General features: G+C 35.7%; 1 protein-coding gene across 9 annotated transcripts in view; it reads left to right on the forward strand.

The window, feature by feature from the left end:
- Positions 1-18,525, forward strand: part of LOC106086715 (RNA-binding protein Pasilla) — a 282,488-nt gene that overhangs the window by 143,217 nt on the left and 120,746 nt on the right. The window lies entirely within an intron of this gene.

Consider the following 18,525-nt stretch of genomic DNA (forward strand, 5'->3'; position numbering starts at 1 on the left):
GGGAAGTTACAGTAGAGTGTTTCACCAATCATAATGAAGAACAATTGCGTAAAAATCTTCCAGAAGATTGTTTCATACATCGCGAGGACGAACGCTCTTCCAAAATTGTGAAAAATATTTGCAGTGTTAGTTTATATATAAACTAAGCATATTGGTGTAAGTAGCCAACAGAACCATTCGAGTTGGGTATGTAATATTCGTAGCTGCCAAACTAAACGCATTTTTGCTAGCTTTCAGCGCCTGACACATTGCCATAGATTGAAATTCTTTCAGATTTGGCAGAAAGTTTCCATATAAAAATGTTTATGGAGGTTTCTTAAGTGCATTACAAGTATGTAGCCATAGGAATTGAACTTCCAAAGTGACTGCTTCATATGATCTGGGAAGTTACAACAAACATAATTCTCCAGATTAGAGTTAAAGGAATAAAATCCTCATCCATATAATATCAAATGCAATAGGTCACGTATTTGAGTCACTAATTATTGGCTCTTAATGCCAATAATTATCCCTTCATTTATTTGCTTAACTACCTCAATTACATGCTTGGTTAATGTGACAAAATTTTTAATTAAATCATATCTTGTAGTTACATCTTACAATTGGTTTTAGCAATTAAAATCAACATAGCAATGAAATGATGTTGGCCGTCAATATGCAACTTCACTTCACTTCAATTTATACAATTTAACATCTTAGGCCTTGTGAATGCTCCAGTTTTTCGATTTTACTCTCGTAACTCTTCGTATATCTGCTGAAGCTGACATTATTAACATTAAACATTTTCTTGACGACTCAGACCGGCATTTGGACAGGTGTCTGTGAATGCCATAATAATATAATTATTGGCACATGGTGTTTTCAAAAGCACCACAACAAACAGCAACAGAAGCGGGCAGAAAAAAAGTTAAAACTGAAAATGCAATGGTAGACAGTAAATTTACTGCTTAAAAGCTAAATGCGATCAGTTAACTATGATATTTTAGCAATTTGCTGCTGCTATTTGCCCCTGCTTCTATTTAGTTTTTTTTGTTGTTGTGTTTTTATTGGCAATGGAGCGTGAATGGAAGATTTGCCAATTTCAGGGTCATGTTTGCATTCGAGTTGAGTTGGACCTTGACTTTATGCAATTTTATAAATAACCAGTAAGTAATGACATTGACTTAGAAATTTAAATTTTAATGGCAAGTGGGTTATTTGAAAAATAGAATGCTAGGTTTTTAAGATAATTTTAGAACACATCATGCGTAGCTGTATGCAATTGTATAATGAAGATAACAATATTTTTATTGAAGTTTTTGTTTAAAATCTACAGCTAACAATTTTGAAACTATTTTGTTTTTTAATTTGGGGATTAGGTTAGGTTAGTTTGAGGACAATAGGGATGATGTATATTTTTTATGATCTTAATGGTTAAGTAATGATAAAAGAAGATTTAAATTAGTTTTTATGTTTCCACAAGCATTAATTGTCACTTGGAGCACAATTTTGGAAACTTTGGGGACAGTCGTACAAGTTTGGGGACAGTTAAAAAATTGATAGCTCAGTTTATATATAGTACGTTGCGATACCAGAGTTAGCCCATTGAAAATCCTCTAGGTGAAAATCGAATCCACGACCTGCGCAATGGTTGGCCTAATTCCCAATCAACTAGGCCACCGGGCCGAAAATGTGCCCAAAGTATGATAAAAGCTCATACCTTATGACTTAACATTGACACCGGATTTCTTAAAGCAGTTTTATAGTCTGAAGACTAAAGGCTTCAACTCAATTTTGAAAATCAAAGGCTTGGTATGCTTCCTAAAACACTTTAAGATATCAACATAAGTAAGTTGTACTAATCTATTGCATACTTTAAGGTTTTATAGCATATCTTAAGGCGTTTAGCATTTTAATTTCTCTCTATTCTATTTCTAAGAACAAATAAAGAAAATCACGCCAAAGCGAAAACTTTAAAATTTACCCTTTGATGGAGCAGTTATTTTCCAACTTGTTATAGATTTCAATACAAGAACGTGCCAGCAAATATTTCAATGATTACACAAAGTCATGAAATTGGAATATGTACCGCATGCATATCACTACAAGTATGAGTATTTGCCAGCACGTATGTGGTAGTAGAAAAGTACTCATTTGGTTTGATGATTATTCAAGTGTGAGTGCAGCACTAACACACCACTACAACCACACCATAGCAAACAATTGCAAATAACAACAATAATAAGAAATTGAAAAAAAAGTATCGCAAAGATTCATATCGGCGGCATGTCAGCAAAAACAGCCAGCCAGCTAGCTAGCCAGCCAGCCAGTCAGTCAGCAAGCAAATCAGCTTGCATCTGCTTAAGTGTGAGTGAGTGGCCTTGACCATTAAGCATTTTTATTTTATAAATTGATGGCGTAGCAAGCATTGCAATATACAAAAAGATACCCGAATACATTTAGACATACATACTTACATACAGTTTGTATGGTAAAAAATGGTATATACCTACATATGTATGCATTCTTATATATATATGTATGTATATATCTGTGCATGATATTAACAATAATAACAAGAAAACAAATGTATCTATAAAACATGCAGTTTTTTTTTGTTGCTATTTCTATTAGCTTTGTTTTTGAAACAACAGAAGAAATTTTGCTGTTCTTTTGAAATTCTAACCTACAGAAGCTTGATTTCCGTTGCTAGTTCGTTAATTGCAGAAATAGAAATGGGATTAGGAAGGTAGAAATAATGAGCTGGTTCCCCGAACAATGATGCATAGATTTTGCTTGGAAACATTCAGCAAGACACAGAGATCAAAGATTTTTTAACATAAAAAGTTGTTTTATAATTCCTCACATTTGCTTATGTCCCAGGTATGTAGGAGGATTTTGTTTTAATCCTCAATATTCGATAAGGAGGAAAGACTGAAGTATAGACATTATGGTGGTAAAAAAAAAAATAAAATAGAATAAATTTAAAAATCTTTTGCCAAAAATATCCGCACGAGTTAGGTAAGAGGTTGATTGTCATTCGCTGAGTTACTAGGAGACTAGACTCGACTTGCCCGCGCGGGGTTTGTGGATTCAATCTCCACCAAAGGCTTTGATCTGTCGCTACTACGGTATTACAATGGACATTTAATTTGCTAAATGAGTTTGAGTTTGACACATCAGCAAGTTGACCAAGATCGGAGAAGAACCGTCTCCCTAGGATGGAAAGCCTCTGCCTCTGTAGACCGTGGCATGAGCAGAACAAGATTTAGATCGTCTCCTCACCAAGACAGCGTCAGCAGTAGTCGTTGTGCGTTACTCCCTTACACACGGTCAATCGCACAGTGTTCGTATTTTGTGACCCCTTATCAAGGACCCCAATTGCCTCAGCCTCTTCTGGTCAATAGCTGGCCAAACCAAACCAAACCACCTCTGCACTGGCCATTTCCTCTACAATGTTCAATTGTTCGACAAAAGGCATTCACAGCTCTGCCTGTCGAGGAGGACCCCCTCCAGATATACTCATTCTCAGGAACCCCGAAGAGTCCGGGAACCTAGTCCAGCACAACGTTATGAGCCAGGAGCTCGTTCAGGGCATCAAACACTCCGCCATGCACTTCCACCTCATTATGCTCGAATTTAAGGTCTTGAGGGCCGCCATACTGTCCACATATATCTTGAGTTTCGAAGATGGTAGGTCCATCCTCCGGTTTTTTTTGCGGCCAACGTAAAGACCGTACACTTGTCCGACAGTCTAACTGATATACCGATGGCGAGTATCTCTGAGTAGACCCCCAATCTTGTTTCTGACTCCATCCTGGAGGCGTCAGTGAAGTTCGAGGTTTCATCCAACCCAAACGCAGCATCCGCCTCCCACTCCTCCCTTACGGCAAAGCGAATACGGAATAACATTTCCCGAATAGATCCCGGTGACAGGTAGTCTGAGGCCCTTCTCAGCCTACTCCCTGCATTCATGGAACCAGAATGGAGCAGAATGGTGTCCGTTTTCTCTCAGCATGTCAAGTTCTCTTAGCCTAAGCGATACCTTGGCGGCACATTTCCGAATATAGACCTCAACACAGTGGAAGTCACCGTGCCGCATAGGTTAGCATGTTCGCATATGACGCCGAAAGGCGTGAACATCAGCAACATGTTCAGCGGTGGTTATCTCATTACTAATGCTGGCAACATTTGTAAGGTATCCTGCCATGCTAAAACTTCTCTACCAAATGGTGTCGCTAAGCGGCACGCAGTTCGGAAGTAGTGATCCTCGTCAAGCTCCATAGATGAGCAAGTTCATTCTGGTCCATAGGACCGATCACCGTTAATTATTTAAAGTCGCCAATAACTCTCCTTGTCTGTCATATCGCCATTGTCTGCCATGGGCACTCAGTATTTAAGCAAGAGCCAGTCGACCCCTCACTAAGACTCTCGACTTGATACGGCTGATTGTCCGCGAGTGCCCTTGAAGTTACACCGTATATGGAGTATCTTACTGTCGTCAATCTGTTGACGCGTCGGTTAGCTCTCAGTTGAGCTTTTTGTAATGACGTTGAACACAACACAAATCGATGTTTATCTAAATCTAAAAATAGAACGATCTGAACCATATACGACACGATATTGGATAATAAGTGCACCTTTTACGGGCCCAAAACCTTAAATCGAGATATCGGTCTATATGGCAGCTGTATCCAAATCTTGACCGATCTGGGCCAAATTGAAGGGGAATGTCGAAGGGCCTAACGTAACTCACCGTCCTAAATTTCAGCAATATCGGATAATAAATATGACTTTTAAAGGTCCAAGACCCTAAATCGGCGGATCGGCCAAATTCAGCTATATCCAAATCTGGACCGATCTGGGCCAAATTGAAGAGGAATGTCGAAGGGCTTAACAAAACTCACTGTCCCGAATTTCGGCGACATCGGACAATAAATGCGCCTTTTATGGGCCCACAGCCTTAAATCGGGAGACCGGTCTATATGGCAGCTATATCCAAATCTGGACCGATCTGGGCCAAATTGAAGGTGAATGTCGAAGCTTAACGTAACTCACTGTCCCAAATTTCAGCAATATCGGATAATAAATAGGCTTTTAAAGGCCCAAGACCCTAATTCGGCGGATCGGCCTATATGACAGCTATATCCAAATCTGGACCGATCTAGGCCAAATTGAAGAAGAATGTCGACTGACCTAACACAACTCACTGTCCCAAATTTCAGCAAAATCGGATAATAAATGTGGCTTTTATGGGCCTAAGACCCTAAATCGGCGAATCGGTCCGATTTTAACTTCTGGAGTCACAGCAAGCGCATTTATTGACCAATCTTCCCAAAACTTCATACAAAGCTTTGTCACAGAATGTGAGAAGTTTGCTCGAAATTAGTTCAGATTTAGATATAGCTCCCATATATATGTTCGTCCGATTTGCAGTAATATTGCAATAAAATGGTCTTTTGTTAACCGATTCTCTCGAAATTTGGCAGGAAGGATTTTCTTTTGACTCTCGACATTACTGCTGAATATCATGGAAATCGGTTCATATTTATATATAGCTCTCATATATATATCGCCCGATTTTAACTTCTGGACTCACAGCAATTGCATTTATGGACCCATCTTGCCAAAATTTTGCAAAACGCTTTTCTCGACGACTGCCACAATATCTGAGAAGTTTGCTCGAAATCAGTTCAGATTGAGATATAACTCCCATATATATGTTCGTCCGATTTGGAGAAATATTGCAAGAAAGTGCACAGTTTTAAAGGGATTTTTTGAAAATTTTGCAAGAAGGATTTTTTTACGCCTCTCGACGTTACTGGTGAATGTCATGGAAATCGGTTCAGATTTAGATATAGTTCTCCTTTATATATTACCCGATTTTCACTCCTAGAGCCACTGCAAGCGCATTTATTGACCAATCTTCCCAAAACTTCATACAACGCTTTGCTCGACGACTGTCACAGTATGTGAGAAGTTTGCTCGAAATCGGTTGAGATTTAGATATAACTCCCATATATATATGTTCGTCCGATTTGCAGTAATATTGCAATAAAATGGTCTTTTGTTAACCGATTCTCTCGAAATTTTGCAGGAGGGATTTTCTTATGACTCTCGACATTACTGGTGAATTTCATGGAAATCGGTTCATATTTATATATAGCTCTCATATATATATATATCGCCCGATTTTAACTTCTGGACTCACAGCAATCGCATTTATTGACCCATCTTGCGAAAATTTTGCAAAACGCTTTTCTCGACGACTGCCACAATATCTAAGAAGTTTGCTCGAAATCGGTTCTGATTTAGGTATAGCTCCCATATATATGTTCGTCCGATTTGGAGAAATATTGCAAGAAAGTGCTCAGTTTTAAAGGGATTCTTTCGAAATTTGGCAGGAAAGATTTTCTTATGACTCTCGACATTACTGGTGAATTTCATGGAAGTCGGTTCAAATCTATATAAAGCTCTCATATATATATATCGCCCGATTTTAACTTCTAGAGTTACAGCAAACGTATTTATTGACCAATCTTCACAAAGCTTCGTAGAACGCTTTGCTCGACGACTGCCACAGTATGTGAGAAGTTTGCTCGAAATCAGTTCAGATTCAGATATAGCTCCCATATATATGCTCGTCCGATTTTCAGTAATAATGCAATAAAATGGTCATTTGTCAACCGATTCTCTCAAAATTTGGCAGGAAGGATTTTCTTATGACTCTCGACATTACTGGTGAATTTCATGGAAATCGGTTCAGATTTATATATAGCTCTCATATATATATATATATATATATATATATATATATATATATATATATATATATATATATATATATATATATATATATATATATATATATATATATATATATATATATCGCCCGATTTTAACTTCTGGACTCACAGCAATCGCATTTATTGACCCATCTTGCCAAAATTTTGCAAAACGCTTTTCTCGACGACTGCCACAATATCTGAAAAGTTTGCTCGAAATCGGTTCAGATTTAGGTATAGCTCCCATATATATGTTCGTCCGATTTGGAGAAATATTGCAAGAAAGTGCCCAGTTTTAAAGGGATTCTTTTATACAGATGTGTTTGTATAAAGCAGCTCCTGTAAAATATTTTCAAATTTCATTTTCAGTTTTGATTTTTACTCAAAAAACAAATTTCTTAAAAACACGTTTTTTTTATCCATATAAATTGGACTTTTCTTTTTTGCATTATTAGGTCACTTGAGTTGATAGAAGTGTTTTATATTTTAATTTAGAAACGCCTGTCCGCATTGTTATCAATTGGCACGAGTGCCATATTTTAAATTGATTGCTAGAGGCCCCGTTATTATTGTCACGGTTGATTGTGACGACGACGATGACGTCTGTTGGAGAGCGAAGGGGGGAGGTAGACAGCCAAAGCTGCCGCTAATGTTGAATGCTTATGTCAAAGTTCTTGTGGCCATACTATTATTTTCTTGATATAAGCCCTTTTTCATGTCTTCCACAGAGAATTGATGACGATGAAGATGATGAAGAGGTGGTTTGAGTTAGGTTCTTGGGGTTATATATTTTTGTATTTTGTCAATATGATTTTGTTGTTTTTGCTTTCTTGGCAAAGTGCACTTAGCACGTTTTCAATATATAGAATATTCTATGAATTTATTTTGCTGCTGCTGCTGCTGCTGCTGCTGGGACTGTCTGCTACTGTTTCATGCGCTTGTCTAAAATACCTCGACTGTTGTTGCCGCTTTTGGTTGGTTGGGGGGGTATAATGCACAGCTCTGATTGCTTGGTTGCAAGTATAGAATTTTTCTTTGTCTGTCTGTTGGGCTTTGTGTTTTTTTTCTTTCAGTTTTCCGCCTGCCTGTCTATATATCATAAGACAAACTAAAAAGCACAGAGCCATGAGAAAAAATGCATAAAGAAATGTTATATAAAAATAAGTGAAATGAACATGAATTTTCTTCCTCCTACCCCTTTGGTGGTTTGTGTTATTTAAACTTTAGGTTTCGTTTTTTTTTACTCATATTGTTGGCTTTGCTTTTTTTCAATTTTGGCTCATTCGAGTGTGAACAAAAAAGAAAAAAAAACCGGGGACCTTGAAAATTTCTTCATCATCAACAGAAAAGCAGCAGCAGCACAACAAACATTTGAAGCAGCAAGCAAAAACCGATATTTTGCTCATACTTAATTGCAAATGAAATGAGCAAAAAGAAAAAAACTGCGAACAAATGAAATTTTCCCATTGTAGCTGCACTTGTATCCCAAAGGACAGACGGACAAAAGAAGAGTCATTTGTTCATTAGTAGAACCTCTGGTTTTTGGCGCTTTTTTTTTGTGCGAAAAAAATATTAAATATAAATTATTTTGTGAACAATTAAAACTCAACTGCAGGCGCATCAGACAATCCCATGGCGTTGATAATGATCATAAATTAAGAAAACTTTTTTTGAGGTATTTTTGAGCTGAACAAACAGGTGAAAATTAAATAATTACTTGCAAAAAAGATATATAAAAATTTTTTATATATGCAAAAAAAAACAAAATTAAAGCCAAATTTGCTGCCATCGCATAATAGCGTTAATTTTCGCCCTTCCTTTGCTATGGTATTTCTAAACGTTTCACTTAAAATGTGTTGACAGACCCACAGTCGGACATGGGCAGTTGGTAGGGGTTGCTCTATGGTCTCCATTGGGTATGTTTAAAATTCATAGATGCGTTTCACTTTGCCATGGCGTTTTGTTCTTTGCTCTCTATACAAATATAAAATAAAACCCAACGATTTGGGTTGGGCAGGGGGTCTGGTCTATGGTTATTGTCTTGTTTCTTCTTCGACTTGGTTTGCTACTGCAAAATTATGTGTAGAATTGTTTTCGTTTGTAATCTCCCCCCCATCAATGCACGTGTGTGAACTTTGAGGCATTTTGAGTTCCGTTTTTTTTTTGTGTTATTCCTATGCCCCAATAGTAGCATATGTTGATATCATCTGTTTTCTATTTGCTTTCGTTTGCCCCCAAAAGCTAAAGCACTCAAGCATCAGTTTCAATGGCACTAAAAAGTCCCTGGTATACTACTCTGGTCTATTGGGGGCTAGCTGGCTGATGGTCTATGCGGTTCTACGAGATTAGAAATATTAAAAAATATTAATAATAAGGGGTACTAATTAGTTATTGCATACAATTCTCATTTGGCACTCAGTTTTAAGGCATTAACAAACATAATTAGTATTGTATTGGGTTGCCCAAAAAGTAATTGCGGATTCTTTAAAAGAAAGTAAATGCATTTTTAATAAAACTTAGAATTAACTTTAATCAAATATACATTTTTTACACTTTTTTTCTAAAGCAAGCTAAAATTAACAGCTGATAACTGACAGAAGAAAGAATGCAATTACAGAGTCACAAGCTGTGAAAAAATATGTCAACGTCGACTATATGAAAAATCCGCAATTACTTTTTGGGCAACCCAATATTATGGCAGAATTAAATGGAGAGATGATGTGTAGTGAGTAGGGGTAAGGTAATTTGAAAGAAAGAAAAAAATTCCCATTTAAAATCATTAACACAGTACTGAGGAGGTAATTGTTTCATACACAATATGCCAATAAAATTTTCTATAAACAAAAAAAAATTTTATTTATTTTTCAATATAACAAAATTGCAATAAAATATTCTCTAAAGCAAAAATTTCGATGAATGGCTGAATATTAATGCATTTTTTATTTACAACTAAATTTCAATCAAATATTCTCCTTAGATAAAATTTCTATAAAAATTTGTGTTTTAATACAAATTTCCCTAAAGGCGAAATTTGAAGAAATCTGCTTCAAAGAAAAAAATTCAAAAAATGTTCCTATCAGCTGTATCGAAATATGGACCGAATATGAGGTGAATGTCGAGGGATCTAACACATTGACCTATTTGGCGGGCTTATCCAAATATAGTGAAACTCCATGTTTGTGAGGGATGTGACCTAGGCCGGGTGATTTGTATGGTTGAAAAAAAAATGTCAAAGTGGTATAGCAAAAACATAAACTACATGCAATTTTAAGAAGTTTCTCTGAAGAAACCATTTATCTAAAACAAAAACCTAATCCGCGCCTCACGACTTAAAATTTTTTTTTATACCCATCACCATAGAATGGGGATACTAACGTAGACATTCCGTTTGTAACACCTCGAAATATTGATCTAGGACTCCTTAAAGTAAATATTTTTCTGATTATCACGAAATTCTGAGTCGATCTAGCCATGTCCGTCCGTCCGTCTGTCAAATTCACGATAACGGTCGAACACGTAGATATAGCCGCTCGAAATTTTGCGCCGATACTTAATATTGATGTAGGTCGTTGGGGATTGCAAATGGGCCATATCGGTTTAGATTTGGGTATAGCTCCCATATAAACCGATCTCCCGATTTGAATTCTTGAGCCCCTGGGAGCCGCAATTTTTGTCTGATTTGGTTGCACATAGTGTTCTGTTATGACTTTCAATAACTGTGCCGAGTACGGTCCAAATCGGTCAAGGACCTGATATAGCTCCTATATAAACCGATCTCCCGATTTGACTTCTTGTGCACCTTTAAGCCGCAACTTTTGTCTGAGAGAGAAGTTTTACATGGCATAGTACCGCATAAATGTTGCCAGCATTAGGAGGGGAAAACCACCGCTGAACATTTTTTCTGCTGGTCTCTCAAACAATTGTGCCAAGTACGGTCCAAATCGGTCAAGAATCTGATATAGCTCCCATACAAAACCGTTCTCCCGATTTGACTTCTTGAGCCCCTGAAAGCCGTAATTTTTGTCCGATTTGGGGGGAAAACCACGGCTGAACATTTTTTCTGCTGGTCTCGCCAGGATTCGAACCCAGGCGTTCAGCGTCATACGCGGTCATGTTAACACCTCTGCGCTACAGTCCATCCTCCTTCCATATTTTTCATCCGATTTGAAGTTTTTAGGCTCTAGAAACCATAATTTTCTAACTGATATTTAAGGGTCTAACATAGCTCACTGTGCCAACATTTGGGGAAATTAGGTTATTAATGCGCCTTTCATGGGTCCATGATCTTAAATTGGGAGATCGGCATATATGGCAGCTATATTCAAATATAGACCGATTTGGATCATATTGCACACGGATGACAAAGGCTCTAGCCAAATACTAGCGATATGTATAAATAATAATCGGGAGATCGATATGTATGGCAGCTATATCCAAATATGCTTCAATCTGGACCATCTGCAAATTGCAGATTTTGCCCATGAACATTCCATGGAGGAACATGAGCAAACTTCTCACATAACATTTAGTGCTGTCCGCATCAAGTTTAGGCACAATGATAAGGGACCTTCATTTTGTGGCCAAGTCACAAGGGTGTGCCTCAGAGTGACACCTCTTTTGGAAAAAGTTTTTCATGGCATAGTACCTCACAAATGTTGCCAGCATTAGAAGGGGATAACCACCGCTGACAAGTTCTACTGATGTTCTCGTTAGGATCTGAACCCAATCTTTCACCATCATAGGCGCCCATGGTAATCTCTGCGCTACGGCTGTATACAAATATGGTTCAATCTGCACCATATGCAAATTGCAGATTTTGCCCCTGAACATTCCATTGAGGAACAGGAGCAAACTTCTCACATAACATTTAGTGCTGTCCGCATCAAGTTTAAGCTCATAGATAAGGAATCTCCTTTTTATAGCCGAGTCAGAATGGCGTGCTCCAGAGTGACAACTCTTTGGGAAGAAGCTTTTACCGGGCATAATACCTCACAAATATCACCGGTATTAGTAGGGTATAACCAGCGGTGACAGTTTCTTTTGATGTTCTCGTTAGGTTCCGAACCCAATCTTTTACCCTCATAGGCGGCCATGCTAATCTCTGCGCTACGGTGGCCCTTATATATGAGGCAGCTTTGTTCAAATGTGGTTCAATCTGCACCATATGCAAATTGCAGATTTTGCCTATAAACATTCCATTGAGGAACAGGAGCAAACTTCTCACATAACATTTAGTGCTGTCCGCATCAAGTTTAAGCTCAATGATAAGGGATCTACTTTTTATAGCCGAGTCAGAACGGCATGCCTGAGAGTGACACCTCTTTGGGAAGAAGCTTTTACCGGACATAGTACCTCACAAATATCACCAGCATTAGTAGGGTATAACCAGCGCTGACAGTTTCTTTTGATGTACTCGTTAGGATCCGGATCCAGTCTTTCACTATTAAAGGCGGACATGCTAATTTCTGCGCTATTGTTGTCCTAAATGTCATCATATAAGACTTCTTCTAGCGATCTACAGTTCAGCAATCAGCGTTGTTTCTTTTCTATGGCAATGAACTTCCTTTTTGAACGGTTAGCTTAATATGATGTGGAAACCGGCTTCTGCCTTGGCAACAAAGTTGAAAATCCTTCGATATCATTTTGTTAGCTACAAAAAGCTCTTTTGGGATATCACACTTCCACAGATAATCCTTTTGACATTTCTTAAAATCCCTTCTTTTTCCCCTATCATTTCCATTTTCACACTTTTTACAACCCATAAAAAATATATAGACTTCCATTCATCTTGCCCCGGCATCTTTTTAATGCTGTCAAACACTTTCCTATAACACTTTACAATTGAGAAATGGTCTTAGATTTTCACTGATGAAAAACCACAAGATTTTATTTATGTCATCCGATCAAATAAAGCAGTTTCAATAAAACGCTTCCTTTCATCTATTAAAAAAAAAATACGAAATAGTACCCACTCACATTACATTACAAAATGCACTTATCATCAAAGGGTGCTGTAACCCCTTTTTCGGTTTTACCACAAAACATTAGCACAGAGTAATCAGCTAGAGCATTGCCCGTTGTTGGGTGTTTGAGATAGGAGTTCCAATTCTGGAATTGTTATCTCTTTGCCAGACATTAGGAAGAACAGATAGATGGACGGACGAACAAACGGAATATGTCATGTGTGTGTGTGTGTGCCAATAGTGAAAATGTTTATGTACATATTTTGTTGACATCACGAGTAGTACGTATCTCTACTCATATCTATGCAATATGAGTTAGTATCTTGTCATTGTATACATTCAGAGTTATACCTCCCTCTTAAACCAAAAAGGAGAAACCAGAGAGAAAGGGGAGCAGGGGGCAAGCGAAGAAAAAACTGAAATTAAATTTTGTTGTTGCATCATGCTACACTTAATAAACACCCAACTGAGTCGCCCCCTTTTCATCCACATACTGAAAGTGTGTGAGAGAGTGAGAGAGAGAAAGAGCTCTGAACCCTCTGAAAGCAGTGTTTTGCTTATCTATCCCGGACCCCAACATAAAATGAAACATAGATACAAAGATACAGAGTTAATGATGGGTACACACACAAGCGCACACACTCTGCATGCCATAAAAACCAACATAGTTAGAAAAATATACAAATGAGGAAATATATAAGCATCCTTCCCTTAAATAAAATGTTCAAACATACATTTTAATGTTTAAAAGGGAGTTGTTGATGCTCCATAATTTTGTTTTTTTTTTGTGTATGTTGGGTTGTGCATATTTCCTGCTACAGCAAGACCTTATAGTGGAGTTGATGAAGTTTGCCTGATACTCCCTTTTTAATTGAAGTAAATGCAGCTGGGTTATAATTAAGTCAACCACTGTTTATTTTTTTTCATGTTTTTAGTAATTTGGGACAAGTCATAATCATAAAGGTATAAGGTACTGCATAATCATGTGCACTTCTGTAAAAAATCATAATAATAAATACATTGTTGAATTGAAGAAGAAGATTTTCATTATTATTTAAAATGCATGAAAAGCTAGGATGCTTAAATATTAAATTTGAAAAATTGGTGATGTCATATGCAATGCTATTAAATGAAAGGTGGTATTTGAAGTAATTGAGTGCTGTAATGATTACACAATGCGTGGTGATATATATCTTCCCCATTCAATAAAGATTATCTATATCGCCTTCTCACAGTCGATAAAACCTTATATCCCTTTAGTCGATATTGTGAAATCTTTTAAGAGAGTATATGAAATACAGAGGCAAAAAGGCTTGCTGACGATGTTGAAAGTTTGTCTCAATTTCCTAATGTCCATTTATAATACTTTTTAGAAGTTCCGAAGAAATTTTTTATTTCAAAAACCCTATTCGAAGTTTAAAAACCCTATTCACTACATTTTTTTGTAAACAAACGTATTTAAAATAAGTTTTTGAAAAGAAACACCATTTAAGTTTATGTATAACAGTTAACACAGTATACTAAAAAGTGTTATACTGCTAAACATGAATATATTTTTGGTAGTACTCTTGATCTTTCCCAAAAATTTTGATTGTGATATAGTTATGAGTTAAAGAATTTGTATAACAGTTTACCGAAAAGTGTTATACTACTTTACATGTCTATATTCTTTGTAGATTTTTGAAATATTTTCGGAAGGCCATCGTAGAGAAGCGGTTTGCATATCCGCCTATGGCGCTTAACGTCTGGACTTGAATCCTGGCGAGAACATTAGAAAGAAAATTCAGCGGTGGTTATGCCTTCTAGTGCTGGTGACATTTGTGAGGTACTATGCCATGTAAAAACTTCTCCCCAAAAAGTTGTTGTACGGCGGCAAGCCGTTCGGACTCGGCTATAAAAAGAAGGGCCCTTATTTTTGAGCTTAAATTTGAATCGGACAGCACTCATTGATATGTGAGAAGTTTGCCTGTGTTCCTTAATGGAATGTTCACGGGCAAATTTGCATTGCCTGTTTGGGAAGAGTTTTGTACAACATTTAACATTATATTCCAGAAAGTGTTATACTGTTATATACGAATATTTTTTTATAACTTTCAAGAAATTTTTCGAAGCTTTTGATTGCGTTAAACTCTTTGTATAATAGTATGCAGATTATATCAAAAGTGTTACTGTACTGTTATACAATATTGTTAATAATTTTGTGAGATTTTTCAAGTACCATTTAGAAGAGTTTAAGCCACCAGTTAAAGTCTTTGTATAACAGATATCCAATATTTGTACTGTTATAAATAAGAATTTTTTTTCGTAGTTTCTGAGATTTCCGAGATTTTCCTTTGATTAACTTAATGTCTTTGTATAACAGTATATAGACTATGCCTAAAAGTGTAATACTGTTGAACATGACTATACGAGTATTCATCAAAATTTTCTGAGATTTTCATTTTTCACCTTTTGAAAGAGTTTAATCCACGAGTTCAATTCTTTGTATTACAGATAATATTCTTAAAAGTCTTATACTTTTGGTCATGACTAGTTTTGTTCTTTCGGATTAAGATTTTAGGAGAAAAGAAATCAAGAGTTAATCACCCTTATTATGTATGTCGTAGTCGAATTTTCGACTTCTACTGCTGGAAATAAAAGTTAATATATCATTGGCATTATGTGCATCGAGTTGTTTGTTTTTTGTAATATATGATACTTGGAAGTAGTTCATCTGTCAAGAAAGCAATTACCTCGATTTTGTTCATAATACCGACAAAATAAAACCGCGAATTTTCGGCAGTCATAGTCGAATATTCAAATTCGACATACATAATAAGGGTCAAAATCTTTGTATAACAGTTAAAAAAATTTTCCAAAAAGTGTTTTATGGTTATGCACAAATATATTTTTGTCATTTCTGGTGGAGAAATAGACACGAGTTGTCGAGGCCAGTTAAAACACTATTCCAAATTTTGTAGTACTCTTTCGAAAGTTTTCCGAGAGCTTTCGAGAAAGAAGAAGTTACAAGTTGAAGGCTTTTTATATTAAAATATTTTTGTGTTTTTTTTGGGATTTTTCAAGAACTTTTATTCAGTTAACAAAATCACCCAAAATAACCCCAGTGTTATGCATGACAATATTTTTATTAATTATCTGAAAGTTTTCCAAAAAAGAAAAAGTCAGAAGCTAAAGCCTTTGTTTAAAAGTTAACATCAAATGACAATAAATGTTATACCCTTTTATAAAAATATATAGTTTCCAATATTTTGAGATTTTGTCTACATTTTTTTATAGAGAGAAGTTTATGTATACCAGTTAAAGAAAAAATTGTATACTGTTACACTTTTTTCTGTTACACAAGACTTCAACTTAGTATTTCTTTAAAGAATTTCTCAGAGCTTTTGGGAAAGAACTAGTCGCGAGGTAAAGACATTGTATAACACAATATTTCAAGAAGTGTGATACTGTATTAATTTTTTTTTTTTAATTTATTTAGGATTTTTAAGAGAGCTGTTGAATTAGAAATAGTTATAGGTTAAAGGTTGTGTATAACAGTTAAAACAATATTCCGAAAAGTGTTATACTCTTAAACATGAATGTGTCTTAGTAAATTTCCGGGATTTATCGAGAGTTTCTGGAAGAGGTAGTAACGAATTAAAGTCCATGTATAACAATTATCACAAAAAGTGTTATACTGCTTATATAAAAATAGTTTGCTTTTGGGATTTTTCGAAAAGTTTTATACTATTATACAACAATATAAATATTTTTTTGATATTTTTGAAATTTTTAGTGCGAGTCATGAACTCCGTATGAAAGTTGCCAAAATTTTCCCAAATGTGTCATACTGTTACACATGATCAAATATATTTTTAATTTTTCTCAAATTTTTCAAAAATATTTTTGTGAGATTTTTGTTTGATTTAAGGATAATTATACACAATGATAGAGGTGTGTGTTTTTTAAATATTTTGTTCTTCACTTATATTTATTTTTGATGCCACATTTAATCATTTTAAAAGTTTTTAAGAACCCTTATATATGCTATAAGGTATTATGGACAAAATGTCCATAATACGTTTGTCCAAATTTTGTCAAAAAAAAAAACGTTGACAATTTTGAATGAATAATACTTTAACATTACTGTAACCATGGAACTAATGCGAAGAAAGGGGAAAATTAACTCTTAATAAAATAAGACCCATGAAAGCTTAAGGAAGGAAAACAAAAGGAGCTCAATAAAAACTTGACATTAATAAAGTACACAAAATTTACATAGCAGGCTATTATTTTTAAAATATTGTAACAAAAAAAATATTTGAAAAATAGCAAAAAAAAACTTGCTAAAAACTTTGTAAAAAAATATTCTTAAAATACAATTTAAAAATAAATATATATATTTTTTTTAAAGTTTACAGTGCAATAATGCCAAAACAGTCTGATGAGGCCCTTGGCAAGGCCGAAATCGCGGTCTCTGTAACCTGCGCAATGCATTTTGCACAACAAATTTTGCCTTCACTTTTAAAGGGGTTTTTTTGTTGTTTTGCTTTTCAATTCAAAATAGAGATAAAAACAAAAACTCATTGACCTAAGTTGGATCTAAATCCAATAACGAGGTATATAAAAAATATTTTCGTGATTTTTCGAACATATTCTAGCACGAGATCATATTCAATGCTTTCTATTCAAAGAATAGCATAGCAAAGAACTTATAAAAGTTAGGCAAGTGTGTGCTGTTATTCAAAACACTTTGACTGGCATGGTGGATCGCGATTTCTGATAAGCCATGTGTCTCACCAACACCTTTGTGAAATTTCAATAACAGCAATACTTATACAGCTTATACTTGCCTAACTTTTATGAGTTCTTTGGTGTGCTATTCTTTGATCTCGAGTTAGAATATATTCGAAAAGTCATGAAAGGATTTGAAGCATCAAAATAAAAAATGGCAAACAGACATTTAAACAAGTAAAAGCGTGCTAATTCGGTCGGGCTGAATCTTGGGAACCCACCACCATGAATTCTGCTAAAAATGTAAACAAAATAAATTTAGCTGAAGGGCATAATTTAATCTACAAACCAAACGGAACCTCCCCCTTACCATCAAAATGCCATCCAAAACCAAAAGTGCGCCGATCGGGTCAATATGGGTTTCAAATGAAAGGTATTTGGGAGTAGAGTACGAAAATGTTATTCAATATTGGGTCCAAGCACCTAGGGGGCCTCCCCGACCTCAAGACTCCCCAAATAGGCATATTTTACGATCATGTCAATGTAGAACTCAAATGAAAGGTATATGGGAGTAGATATAAAATATGATATTTAAAATGATGCTCTAATAATGCGGGGCAGACCCACCGCTAAACCTCTTCAAAAACCCCCCAAATGGGAAAATTAGCCAATCATGGCTATATGGGGTTCAAATGAAAGGTATGTTGGAGTAGATTACGAATATGACATTAAAATTTATGTCCAAATATCTAAGGGTTCGGGCCGAATTCAGGTAGTATTCGTATAAAGGATGTATTCTTACTAAAGTGTAACACTTTTTATAGAACAAGGATGATCGAGAGACCGGTTCATAAGGGTTATATCAGGTTATATACTAATTTGGACCTTAATTGCCTCAGTTGTTGGAAGTTGTACCAGAACTCCGCATGCAAAATTTCAGCCAAATCGGACAAAAATTGCGGCTTGTAATGACTAAAGGAGTCAAATCGGGATATCGGTTTATATGGGAGCTACATCAGGTTATAGACCAATATGGACTGTAATTTGGTATAAAAGTATTTTTAAAAATGTGTTTTATTTTTTAT

Source organism: Stomoxys calcitrans, chromosome 2, assembly GCF_963082655.1.
Source record: "Stomoxys calcitrans chromosome 2, idStoCalc2.1, whole genome shotgun sequence".
Taxonomy (NCBI): Eukaryota; Metazoa; Arthropoda; class Insecta; order Diptera; family Muscidae; genus Stomoxys; species Stomoxys calcitrans.